Here is a 15,072-nt window from a genome sequence, read left to right as displayed (position 1 = left end):
TACTGTGAAGCATGGTGGGGGGTCAATCATGCTTTGGGGCTGTTTTGCTTCTGCAGGTACAGGGAAACTTCAGCGTGTGGAAGGTACCATGAATTCTTCAGTACCAGGAGATATTGGATGACAATGTGTTGCAGTCCATCACAAACCTGAGGCTTGGGAGACGTTGGACCTTTCAACAGGACAATGATCCCAAGCATACCTCCAAATCCACTAGAGCATGGTTGCAGAAAAAAGGCTGGAACATTTTGAAGTGGCCATCGCAGTCACCAGACTTAAATCCGATTGAGAACCTCTGGTGGGACTTAAAGAAAGCAGTTGCAGTGCGCAAGCCTAAGAATGTGACTGAAGTGGAGGCTTTTGCCCATGATGAATGGGCGAAGATACCCGTAGATCGCTGCAAGACACTTGTGTCAAGCTATGCTTCACGTTTAAAAGCTGTTTTAACTGTAAAAGGATGTTGTACTAAGTACTAAGATTGAATGTCACTTGGGGTTTGAATAAAACTGATAATGATGTGAGCACAGAAAAGACATTTGTGGTTATTTCATTATAAATGTTATGTTATATTTGTTTGACCTACACATGCCTCTTTGATGTAATTGTAAGCAGGATGACTGAATGATCAAAATCAATGTCAAACCGACCAAAACAATCAATTTCAGTTGGGGTTGAATAATTTTGAACACAACTGTAACTGCCTCATGTACACAGTTGTACACTTTTGTCTTAGCCTGATTTTTTTAGATGCATATTAGGCTTTTAATGACCCAATGTCAAAACATGAAAATACAAATCTTCACAGCAGTCATGCTATTCTTTAATCAGAACAGCACACGTGGTGCTTCAGTGTGACTGTTCAAGTGTTTTGGACCCATACAATAAGCTGCCAGAAGACACTAATCACCAAGTTCCTTAAGCTCAACAAGGTGCTTATCACCACCTGACTGAAAATAGTAAGATCTCAGATGTTCATCATTCCAAGCACTGAAAATCTTGATAATGAAACTAATACTTCTGCCTAAAATGACAATCAGCATATTTCGTCAAAATCAGGTAACCCTCCTATGTGCCCATAGGGCAGAATCATTCCCATTATTGTAAACTGTTCCACAATAAGTTACTGAAGTGGTTAAAGGGACATTTGCTTGATTGACATTTTTTTACGGCCTGCTGTATCTCTACATGCAGAATCTCCAACTACATATTGGACATTTTACAATAATGTCCTATTTGGCTGGCTTGTAAGTAGTAAGCCATCATTTGTTGATGCCTTGTTGCAAGGGACAGCAACACATTTTTGAAATTTGATGTGCTGTGAAAAAGCTGTGGTTAGATTCAAAGTGTATGTTCCAAAGTCCTTCAGCAGGACCAAATGACTCGATTAGCTGTAGATAATGCTCCAAGAAGTTGTATTTTGGGAGGACTCTTGAAAAGTTCTGATATATTAGAGCTCAGATAACCAATAGTTCCCTTTCAGTTGGTCACTCTGACATAACGTTGATGACTGATTAATTGGGAACATGAGAGACCAATCAGCTTCTATTGTATGTTAAAGAGCCAATGACTTACGGCACGCCTCACAGAGGAATGTATACGGTCAGTGCTCAACTGCTTGAGTTTGTTAGAACGCAGGACAGCTGTCCCACTGAAGCTATTTCAGCTATTCCTTTGGCAAATGGCAGCTGCGGTGGCTGTAACATAGCTCGGGCTGCTCCATAAGAGACTGCTTCAGCACTGGCTTCTCTGCCAAATCCCCAGATGGGCGGGACGCAGCGGCACTCAAAGGCAAATCACTTCCCGTGGTCAGACCCTGACTTTTTCCCAGCAGATGTGCCCTTGGAACTGTTGCCCAAACGGTCCAGCTGATTTGGAAACTGTTTGGAACAGCATATGTAGACCTGTTTGCATCTCCAGAAACATCTCATTGCCAGCTGTTTTATTCCTTGACAGGGGGAACACTCGCCATGGATGCACTGGCACACAGCTGGCCTCTGGGTCTTCACAAATATGCATTCCCCCTAGTGAGCCTTCTTGCACAGACATTGTGCACAGTCAGGGAGGACAAGGAGCAGGTCCCAAAACGGTTTCCAGTGGCTCCATACCATATTAATTTATTTGTGAAATGTATTTATTTGTGAAACATCTTACATTTACCCCAAACTCAAGCTCCTCACGCAGGGCCCCCTGGTGGATTCCCCTAAGGAAGGACCTTTTTTCTCAGGGAAGGGGCACAATATGGAGATTCCAAGTGGCTTACTCTCACAGGTAGTGAACACAATTAAGAGACACGCTTATGCGCTGAAGTGGAACCTGTTCATCGAGTGGTGTTCCTGTCACTGAGAGAACCTGTGGGAGTTCTTGATCAGTATTTTTTTTAAAGGAGGCTGTGTCCCTCCACCATTAAGGTCCATATTGCTGCAGTCTCCTCCCACGATGACACCATAGCAGGGAGGTCACGATCTGGTCATCAGGTTCCTTAGGTGGGCAAGGAGATTAAATCCATCTTGTCTTCCCTCTATACCCTCTTGGGATCTGTCCATGGTGCTTAAATGTCTTCAGGACGCATCCTTCAAGCCTTTGCACTCAGTGCACATCAAGTTTCTCTCAATGAAAACTTTGATTCAACTGCATTGGCCTCGATAAAGAGGACAGGGGACCTGCACACATTTTCGGTCGATGATTCATGCCAACAGTTCAGGCCCGCTGACTCCAGTGTAACACGGAGACTCCGCCCCGGCTATGTGCCCAAGATCCCACCACTCCTTTTGAGGATCAGGTGGTGAGCCTAACAGCGCTGCCCTTTAGCTTTGCTGTGTCCAACAAAGTAGCCTCTATAATGGCAGCCAGGGGACTAAAGTTCTAAGGTACAGCTAAGATTGATCCAAACCAACCTTACAAAAGTAAGACGGTACTTCTAACTAAGAACATTTTAGAAAACACTTATTAACAATAAGGTAGAGGGTTTCCGAAAACTCAGCACATTGTAAGAATGTATAGTTTGCCTTGACACAGATTCAATCCAACTTAGATTTTTTAAAACAAGCTCATCCTCTTAAAAGGCTTAATTATTATAGAGATAATCTCATTCCAAGCAATATACTGATAATATTACCTAAAGTGATATAATTATAGTATGGGAGCAAAAGTTAGAATTTGAGAACCAGCACAGGTCAAAGGGGGGTTTATGATAATAAAAGGCATCTGTCTAAAGTTGGGTGAGGACACAGTTGGGTATCACGGTAGCCTGATCATCCCGATCCGATCACCTGTTTAGGCACACAGTTGGTGACAGGGGTCATTTCTAGTACTAGATTTAATTTACATTTAGGGGATACCTCATTAGCATTAGAGGTGGGTAAACAGGTTTGAAACTGTATAGTCTTAAGACTGACTTTGTTCAGGGTTCAATCTTACTCCGGTGCACCCAAAGTACGACATGTGCTTTGTCACTGCTACCACAATAAACTTCATCAAGATCTTCTACACACTCATCTTTTTTTCTTCTACCAGTATATTTAAATTCTGCACCATGATGACATAATCCTGATAATGATAGAAGTTACAATTTTAAAAGCAGTTTTCTGTGGTGTACCTGCTAAACTACACCTACAGTATCTAAGCCATTTAACATTATTATATAATCATGGGTCCTTATTTTGTTTGTGGTTAATTTAAATGATAGCTTAACATATAAGCCAAATAAATAAGAGTCAAGGTACATTTTGAGGGCAACATTGTATACCTATATAAACAACCAAACAAAGTCTTGGTTACGACTGTAACCTCGGTTCCCTCAGATAAAGAACGAGATGCTGCGTCATGAAATGACTCTTTGTGGAAGAACGCCACAGTGTTCGCGCATCTGAATAATCTGTAAAACTAGCCTGTCTTATAGGCGCGAGTGACTACGTTATGAGTGCGAAAGATCTGGAAGGTATAAAACAGAGGCGCCAACAGCGCATTTCAACATCTGGAAAATTAAGGGAGCTCTACAGGCCCAAGGAGTTATGGCAATGAGACGCAGCATCTCATTCCCTATCTCAGGGAACCGAGGTTACAGTCATAACTGAGACGTTTCCTTTCGAGGTAACTTGACGCTGTGCCATGAAATGACACTTTGGGGAACGAATGCCCACTAGGTCTAAGCTGTAGTACCTCATAAAGGCATCACATACATCTTGTATGGGGGTCCCAGATAGAACGGCCTAATAGGATGCCATACTCCTTGTAGAGTGAGCCTTGATTAGGTGATAACATTCCGCGCACCTCATACGTTAGAAAGATAATTTATACAATCCACTTGCTTATAATCTGTTTCTCATAGGGAAGACCTCCTTATGTATTCCTCTAATGTCCTGATGGGACATAAGTGTAAAGTTTGTTGCTCTGCCGACTAGTGAGGGGGAGGATGAAAGGCCTGAGGAATTCATGTCCTAGCCACATGACTAGGTACCTTAGGTATATACCTGGGTCTCGGTTGAAGAATACCCTTTATCTTGCCAGGAGCGAACTCCAGACATTAAAGAGAAGCAGATAATGCCTGAAGGTCGCCTTCCCTCCTCAAAGAGGTGATGGCCAACAGAAATGATAGTTTGAGTGACATATGTTTATCTGTACTGAACTCAATAGGTTCAAAGGGTGTTGTTGTCATCCCTTTTAAAACTACCGTAAGGTCCCATGCCAGAACTCTCACTTGAGTAGGAGACCTCATCCTTAATGTGCCACACAGGAAATGAACCACTAAGGGATGGCTCCCTAAAAAAACTTAGAAGAATATATACTACAAGTAGAAGGTGCAAAACCTGAAGAAACTCTAGGAATGCTTGGAATGTCAGCTTTTAAATGATGTAAGTGAGATGTAAACTGTATGAGAAGTAGGAGAGGGACCGTCTCTCTCTTGTTACCTGTTTATTTGTAATGAGAAGAGATCGCCACACCCCCGCGCTATTGAAGTGAATGAGCAGAGACATCCATATGCATAACTCGTGCCTCCTGAAGTCAATGAATACGCAATCCACAATCCATTCCTTGTTGTTTCATTCGATTGCACCAAAACATGACATCTAAATCCTTATATACTTGCGTACGTGTGTCAGTATCTCCAGACGCGAGTGTTTCTTTGTTCTTCCGTCAAACATTTCACGCGAGGGGAAACGCACATACACAAACACACGAGTCAGGAAACTCGACGCGCTTTTTGGTATTCTTATAAAATACGCGATTGCAAACAGTACAATCCTTATTTACTTGCGTATGTGTGTCACTATCTCCAGAGGCGAGTGTTTTCTTTGTCTTCCGTCAAACAGTTCACGCGATGGGAAACGCACATACACAAACACACGAGTCAGGAAATCGACGCGGTTTTCGGTATTCTTATAAAATACGCGACTGCAAACAGTACAATCCTTATTTAGTTGCGTCTAAGCGTATATCTCCGCACAGCACGTTTATTAACTCTTTCACCGCCAGCATTTTTTAAAAATGTTGCCAGCCAGCGCCAGCGTTTTTCATGATATTCACCAAAGTTTAATGCCTTCCAGAAAATGTTCTTCTTCAGATATATAAACATATACCAAATGAAAGAACAGACCCTCTGCTTTCAAACAAAAAAAAACGTTTCATCCTACCTTGAGTGGTTCTTTTGTAATCAGCTTTTGAATATGAAGGTTTCTGCAAAAACACCACATTTTGAGCAAAAAGCAGAGATAATTCCATTTTTGTGACGGACTTTTCATAGAGTTCCCATTCAGAGCGATCTTTAAAACAGACACGGACATGCAGCAGCTTGTCAGGGGGCAATACTTCCGGGTTGTATAAGTTGCGGAAGTGCGCCACCTGGTGGATAAAAGCGGTATTGCTGAAGGACGGAAAATCTCGTCATTGGCGGGGAAGCGTTTTCTCTTAATTGACGAGATATCTCGTCAATGGCGGGGAAAGAGTTAAACACAGGATCACTCGCATGTGCACACATTTACTGCTTTCATGATCAACACGTGAGGTAATGGCGGCGGCTGTAAACAAACATTGATAGGTTTATCACGCTTGTCCCTTGTTGTGTTTCTACTATAATGATTACAAAAACACAAAATAAGAGTCCAAACAACAATAGGCAGTTGTTTTTTTGAGCTTTTTACTGCACAAAAGTAAACCTCTCGCTGGCCAACCAAACACAAACCCTGTGTTCACTTTACGATGGCCAAACAGTACCTTTACCATGATTAGGCTACTATGGTTTTTAAAAGGTAACTTATACTTGTGAAATTAATATAATATTAATAGAAATATATATATATATATATATATATATATATATATATATATATATATATATATATATATATTTAGGCTCATTATGTGGCTCATTATGCAACCCTTTTGTCTCTCAGCTGTTAATCACTGATTATTCAGGAGCTTTCCCGCCTCCACGCATACAGCCTTTCCCAAGCAAAAGTGTCTAAGAAATTGTAAATCAATATCTTGCTTTATGTGAATGAGTAGGCCAAATGATTTTCACATCATTTTGAAGAAAAAACTCTAGACTACTAGATCCTGTTTTGAAAAGTCTTGGGAAAACATGTTTAGAATTAGTTTTGTGGACTTATATCAGTGACTTAAAATTTTTGCTTTTTCAAAAACCACGCATAAACATTTTTCTCTCAAAAATACAAACATGTACATACATGTTGATTATATGATATTGTAGCCCAGTTTGTGATGAACGCAGTGTTATGAGACTTTTGCCATTAATATGTTTTTAAGCAACTGAAAAAAGCACAAATGTCAGTGCATGTCAAAACTTACCCAGGGCCCTAAAAACCCCTTAGACCCCAGAGGGTTAACTGGGGTAGTGTGCCTCTCATTACACAAGAGAGTAAGAACTCTCCACTTTAAAGTATATAGGTTCCTGGTGGAGGGAGCTCTAGAATTAAGAGTGTTCTCAACAACCTCAGCTGAGAGACCCTGATTTATGAACTGATCCCCTTCAGCGGCCATACACACAATTTCCACATTTCCAGGTGGGGGTGAAATAGGGCACCCCTTCTTTATAACTACTGAGAGCAGAGCAACGGGGGGAAACATACAGACGTCATCTTGGCTACATCTGCACTATATCATCCAGTCCCCACAGAGCTTGGTAAGGAAAACCATAGCGGGCAATGAGTTGTCTCTCAAGCCGTGAACAGGTCTCTCTCCGCTCTACCATATTTGCACCATATCTGCACTACCACCTCAGGGTGGAGTCTCCATTCCCTGGGCCTCAGCCCCTGCCTTGACACAGGGTTCCTACAGGGTCTTAAAAAGTCTAAAATTCAGAATGTTAAATTTAAGGCCTTAAAAAGTCTTAAGAACACCCAGATTTTTATCCTAGGTCTTAAAATTCATTTACCCAAAATTTCTTACCTCCGGTCATTCCCGAAAAGCGTTGTCTGCAGAAAGTAAAATAGTAATTTAAAATGCTGAAGAATTAACTTAATAAGTGGTGGAGACAGAAAGTATATGATGGTGGGTCTCTTAAAAGAAACGTTCCACACTTTGTCATAATCCACGCAAATCGTGCCATAAGCTATATTTCAGGTGTTGTGATCTGACTGTATACTGTGGGTTTGTTGAGAAACAATCCCTAAATTTAGTTTTGTATACACTGTATATGATCATTTGTATATGAGCTTCCAGGAAATAACTGAAGTCTGACGGCCAAGCTTTTTGGGCTTCCATTCTCAGAAGTCTCTTCCTAAAGGGTTATGGGTGGAATTTGTCGGCGCCAACACTCACAATCTAATGGAGTTAAGCATAGTGTATTTCCATGTATTTTGATTATCTGTTTTAATACTGTGTTTATTGTATATTTTTCTATAACTGAATCAATAAAACGTATGGAGAATTTCTGAGATCATTCTAATGCTTCTAGTAATGTGTCGTGTTGGTCTTAAATTTTACTCATAATGGTCTTAAAAGGTCTTAAAAAGGTCTTAAATTTAACTTGCTGAAACCTGCAAGAACCCTCTTGACAGAATGTCTGGTCCCATATTCTAGGCTCCCAGAATATACATGGCCCTGCTGGACAGAAATTTCCCTTTGGCCCATAGGAGAATCTGATGCACCAGTCTGTTCAGAGGGTGCAACCTTGTTGTTATATGTTAATTACTGTACTGTAATCTTATATCGGATCCCGGCCACCTGCCATACCATATAACCAGAAGGGAGACCTTTTCAAAGATGGGAGGAGATTTGCGTTTGTGAGTAATCATTATGAGGGCAATGATTTTTTTTAAAGATCACATATTATCCTATACAAGATTTTACATTTCTTTTGATGTGTGTGTGTGTGTGTGTGTGTGTGTGTGTGTGTGTGTATTACAACATGTTAACGATGTGCAAAAGGTACAAATCCCAAAGTAAACAATGACGCGAGTTACCGTTTCCAACTTAAATCTCTTTTCTTAGACTACAACAAACACACGGATTGTAGGCAACAGTTTACTTCCACGTGGACACAACATCATAATTATCATAATTCTGCCCGCTTCTGAAATACAGCCTGTAAGTAGTCTGTGTTTTCGTATTTAAAGAATTTACTGACTGAACCATGACTTAAACATGAGTTTTGTGCAATACAGAGTAGCACTTGTTGTTTGTTGTTTCTACGATCACAAATGCAGACATGCTTTTAATGTTTTAGTAAGCCTTACCTTACCAGGGGTGTGAAAGGACAAAAAAGCAGGAAAATATACGGCACACCTACCATGACGCGGCGACATACATACCTACCTACACACACATATATGATGAAATAAAGTTGAAATACAATTTGGGCTCAAAATTGATCGATCTGAGTCGTCAATTGCTGTGGGCAAGTGCCACCCTGACCATTATGTAGCCTCACCACTGCATCAGACCTAAGAAAATCAGTCACTTTGTGCATTTAAAGGTAAACAGAGTAATGTGGCGCATTTTGAGAGTAAAAATAAGTGACAAGATCTATGAGGAAATTTATGTTCTTGTAAATACATTTGTGCCCTTTTAGTAAAATCTTTGGTTGCATATGTATTAGGGGTGGAGCGGTACACAGAAGTCCCGGTTCGGTTCGTACCTCGGTTCAGGCGCCACGGTTCGATTCACTTTCGGTACAATGGAGGGAAAAGCAAAACAAAAATTAAAGATTTTTTTTAGTACTTGAGCTAATCTTAAAAACATAGGTGTCCTTATCAGTGTTATTTTGAGATGTCATGAATATGAACTGAAATGCATTTAACATACTATCTCGTATTTCAAAAATGTATACCACTTTAAGTAATCTTGTACTCATCTTTCATACAAATATGGGTTCAATTGTATTACAAGTGTTACCTAAATACATTTTAAAATTACATTTTGGCCTTATTCCATATTAATGTACTAAAGAACAAAAAAAAGGCTCTTAGGATGAATTAATAGGTGTGTACGACTTCACGAGGCGCTGCAAGAAACGACAAGTGGATGACGTCAGAGTAACGCGAGAGCGATTTGAAATCAGCCTCCTCCGCAAGATTTCTCGCGGTACTCTGACGCTGATGGCGCTGCGTAAAGTTGAGCACGCTTAAAAAAGCAGCTGAACTCGACAGAACTGCCCTGCGTATGCCTGTTGTATATAGCAGGACAATTTATCTCCTACTTCTCAGCGTGAGAAATACAAAGTGTGGCATTTGAACTGACTGAAATGCGTGTCAAGGTGAATGCGTGAGACTTGAGAGCCCTATGTATTTCCACTCACATACCTAACAATTGCTGAACAACGCCGATGCAAAGTCCTCGTCTTTTCCACCACTCTCTCGCCTGTACTATTGTAACTGACTGGAAAACTGAAGTTTTGCCAAACTTGCGATGGCTGGCGGAGCGTCTAACATCCTCGTTATCTCTGCTCACTAACTGACTGGACCGGCGGCGTCGACGTGACAAAAAACTGCAGAGTGCCAGAATGTAGACGGGCTCTGATAGAGCGCATACATAGGCGGAGCTCGGATGCATCGGCGCCAATCAGAGCTTCAGAGCTAAAGCGGGGCAACAGATTAGCTGTCCATAAAGAACCCGCGTATCTAACAGTAGTTCCGCATTACATTAATTATTTTGCACGCAAGTTTTTTTATTTTCATACCGTGTATTCTCCGTTTAAATTCATGCACCGAACCGTGACCCCCGTACCGATTCGGTTCGAAACGAATACATGTATTGTTCCACCCCTAATATGTATGGTAATAATAATAACGCACACAAGCCACATACACAACTTGATAAATGGATTCACCATTGGTCAAAACACGTTTAATGTTTATAGAATAATTAGTGGGGGCATTTAATACAGATTAATTATTGATTACAAACTTTGAACACTAAATTTGAAGTGGATACTGTAACATTAAAGTTACTTAATTCAAATGATGTTGTGACTTTCTGGAAAGGCAGTCAAGTCCATTTGTCTTTTGCATAGTTCTTTTGGCAAAGCATCTAACAGTCAAGAGCTACGCGTTTCACAAACCAGGGGCCTATACCATGAAGGTAGCTGAACCAACTCGGGGTTACAGGATATGTTTTGAGTTGACAAAACCAAATCGATGCAATCAGGCTTTAGTGGTCCCATGAAGCGGCTTATCAACTTTCTCTGTCAACTCAGGCTTTGATCTTTAGGCTATGATTACTCCACCTGCGCGTGCACATAAAAGAGTGACATCGGCACCGAAAAACCAATCGGAATAGAAAATAGAGAGAGCACGTACGAGCAGTGTATTTTTTTAGCGGAGGAGCATGAGCTAATTATACAAAATTATGAAGATAATAAAAAAATTAAAATTTATTTCAAGAGTGAAATAATACTGCCTCTGCTCTTTTTAATATAACATGTACATTAACATGTACTTCATTGTATAATTTATTTAGGTACCCAAAGTGAAACATGCTTTTTTAAGTTAATTTACATTGTTAAATTTGTTAATAATCTTACAGGGAATTTTATAAAAGCCCACTTTTAAAGACATGGTCAGGAAATGTCCGTGGAACACTATGAAGCTGTTAATGTAGGCAACCCCTACAGTGCGAGGACCACCTTGCGCATGGTTCGACAAACCGTGTTTTCCCCACCGACCGCATACAAGTTTGTACCACTTGCAAAAAAGCTCAACGCAATACACATCATTTACGGTAAAGTAAGGGCACGGATTTAACGTGATACATTTCTTATGTGAGGCAAGAAGTTTGCAAAAAACGTTACTAAAAACTCTCTCTATGAAGTGCTCTTCTAACTATTTGCGCGGAGACCCCTGAGACTTCTTTCTGCTTTGGATGTTTAAGATTAAGACCCTCACCCTCCTTTTCTTTTTTCTTCTTTTTTTTAAATGTGGTATCAACACGGAAATAGTGATTGTTGAATATGCCTTAATGTTTGTATTTTAATATGTTCAATAAAAAAATACAAATAAATAAAAGTTGCGCGGAGACCCTAGTAGTTACGTCACCTATATGTTTCTTTGCTAGCAGGTGATTGGTCAAACTGCAGTCTCAGATCTCGAATCCAGAACATAACCTAACATAAAGGTTAGCCTTGCAGCGTAAGATACCATGGGGACGAACACCGATTAAAGCCGCGCTACTTGTGTGTGTTTGTCAATATATTATTCTGTAATCGCAAGCGTTACTGCCAGATTCACAAACCAATAAGAGGAGCAAATGTATGCGTGTGTTCATTACAGAATAATATTATGCAAGCAAACGTATTTGACACAAACACAACTTTACATTGATATCGCAAGACAGCATTTCACCTCAACGAGAAATCTGATATTAACATTACTGGCATAGCCTGATTTGAAACGGACAGTTTTGTCAAAGCAGCAAACACCTGGTTCTCTTAATTTCTTACTACTAAAATGCTGCTCGTCTCTGCCTATTCCTTTTATCCATGCCCAGCGCCACGGATTTAAAGCGTAACTAAACCCCTGGTCAGAGCCTGACTCCACCCACTGGCAATATTTGAAAAATGCAAGAAAAGTGGGCAGATCCCAACGGAGATAGAGGGGAGGAACTAAGCTCGTACCAAGCATGTGGTGAGATCGTAACAAGGGCGTGGTGAGCTTGAACCTGCTTACGTCACGAGTTACTTTTTGGACCCAACATCCAATAGGAAAATTCAACTGCAGTAGCTACCGTTCAACCTGAAGAGGGCAGCACTCAGACGTTTTTACACCATATATTGTAGTATTGAAACACTTTATATCCAAATGTCAAAAAACTTACTAAAATCAATGAACAGCACTACTAAAGCATCATTCTTACAGATCATTAACTAAAAAAAGTTGGTTAAGGGTTTAGTTACTCTTTAAGTCTTTATCCATTAGTTTTTCTTTCCTAGACTTCAAATACTTACTCTTCATCCTGCTGACAACGTTTACTTGTGACTTCTCCGCGGCCGCGCGGCATCTGCAGCTGGATCTCAAACACACCTCAAAGACCCCACCCTATTCTACTTCTGATTGGCTAGTTTGTTAGTTTGGTTGAGGGTGAAAGATGTTCCTCTCATACTATTTGTAGGCGAACACATGTTTTTTTTAGGGGCCAAGCCCGCAGGGCGGCAGGCCACTATTGCGTTTGATGGTTTTCTTATTATTATTAGGGGTCAAGCACCGAAGGTGCTGAGACACCTATTGGAATTGTCAGTATTATTATTATTATTTTTCCGCAATGGGAGTCTATGGCAGCCCTATGAACCGTACATAGGAAAATGATGAAATTTGGCACAGTTGTAGAGGTGGTACTGAAAAGTCAAGTGACCAAAAATGGGGTCTCTAGCACTAACTCTATAGCGCCACCAGCAGTGCAAAAATTCAATGTTCAAATGGTTATAACTGGTGATCCGCTTGATCTATGAAAATTCTACTTAGTACACGTGATTGCTCTCATACCGCTTATTGAATTTGATACTTTACAGTAAAACTCCACCCATTACAGTAGCGGCCATTTTGAAATGTACAGTATTTCGTTTTTTCGCTACTCCTCCTTCAAATGTGGTTCAATTCTTATGAGATTTGGCACAGATGATCTTTGGAGTGAGCCGCACAGAAATGACCGAACAGAATTTTGATATTTATCTTTGTTCAAAAGTAGTAAATGCGCAAAGTTAACGAGGTTGACGCAAAAATGGTTCTGAAGCTGTAGCTCAGTCATTCTTTGATCAATTCAAATGAAATTTGGTACACTTCATGTGGACCATGAACTTGGGGTCCATGCCAAATTTGGTGACAGCGCCACCTATGGGTCATGAGATAATAAAAAAGGCTATTTTTGCCCATAACTTCTGAACTGTTTGTCAGAAAATTATGATCTTGATGTCTATGGATTGCTTACCTCATGCCGCATCTGTCGATGTGTATTATGCTGGGTTTGACCGAACCGCCTGTCCGCCATTTTGAAATTTCACATAATTTGTTATATTTTTTTAACTATTGGACATATCCGCGCAAAAATTAGTAAGGAGCTTCGACATGATGTCCTGAAGGTACCTGGGAAGTCAGAGTACAGCGCCACCTAGGGGTTATAAACTATAACAGTTCTTATGGAACTGCTTATAAATTCTGAATACTTTGTCTGATATTAATTTCTTTGTGAAATTGTATTCACTGGTTTATGCCGATTGCAACGACACCTCGTTTGTCATTTTCCAACATTCTGTTCATGTGTTATTGTAAAGCATTTGGTACATGATTTTTTCGCTACTCCTTTTACAAATTTTGTTTATTTTATGCCAGGTGCTGCTCGTATAATGTTTGGAGCAATCCGCACAGAAATGACCGAACAGATTTTTGATATTCTGTTCTCTTTCTTAGAAATACCACTCCAAAGTTGACTGTGCCTGTGCCGTTGTCTATTTGTCATAGTAAATTAATGTGACTGTATGTTACATTGTATAGCATTACTATACAGAATGATCTTCTTGTCTTCAATCTCACTTGATCTTTTTGATTCTCATATACATTGTATTTCTGTTAGTTCTGCTCTGCACTGTCAGTTCTGCATTCTGTGTTGATTGGCATATGTCAATCCTTGCAGCACCTAAGCTGTTTTTTGCTGCCCTTTGGGCTGTGTTAACTGAGTTGCGCATCTGGTTAACCAGATGCCACGAGATCCTGAGGTCATGGGTTCGAATCCCATGTACAGTGATATTCTGTCTTAACTTTTTTCTCACTTAAGTTTATTGATTTTCATACAATACATTGTATTTCAGTTATTTGTGCTCTCTGTTGTCATTTCTGCACTTTTGGTAATTGCTGGATATCAATGTTTACAGCTCTATATCTCTATTCTATAGCTTGGACACACCTAGTCAGTGGTTTAATCGTTTACTCAGTGGCGTATGCGGTAACTGCTGTGCCTTGGGAACCTGAGTTCATGGGTTCAAACCCATGTGCAGTGGTTTATGTCTTAAATTTTTTTTCTCACTTAAGTTTTGTGATTTCCATACAATACATTGTATTTTAGTTATTTGTGCTCTTTGTTGTCATTTCTGCACTTTTGGTAATTGCTGGATATCAATGTTTACAGCTCTATATCTCTATTCTATAGCTTGGACACACCAACTCAGTGGTTTAACCGTTTACTCAGTGGCGCATGCGTTAACTGCTATGCTTTGGGAACCTGAGGTCATGGGTTCGAATCCCAACTCTCACTTTCACTTATTGAGATTTCCTTTTGCGTTTCCTTTAACACGTTCTTCTCGACCTGTCTGGTTTTCCACACGTGTTATATTTTTGCCATCTTTACTGTTGTTGCTCCGCACTGCAGTGATCCTGCTCTGCATTTGCTTTGCTCCAGGTTCGGGCTCTGTATTGCGCGCTTTCTGTGCTTTGCGCATTTGCTGCATCGTGTGGTTTTTGCTGTGCTTTGGGTGCTCATTGCGCTGAAGGTGCTTGACCCCGCAATTGCTGCTTGCAGCTATATTTAGGGGCCAAGCACCGAAGGTGCTGAGGCACCTATTGGAACTGTCAGTATTATTATTCTTCATCTTCTTCCCCAATGGGAGTCTATGGCAGCCCTATGAACCGTACGTAG

This window comes from Misgurnus anguillicaudatus, chromosome 21 (genome assembly GCF_027580225.2).
Source record: "Misgurnus anguillicaudatus chromosome 21, ASM2758022v2, whole genome shotgun sequence".
NCBI lineage: Eukaryota > Metazoa > Chordata > Actinopteri > Cypriniformes > Cobitidae > Misgurnus > Misgurnus anguillicaudatus.
Note: the sequence above shows the minus strand (reverse complement) of the source record.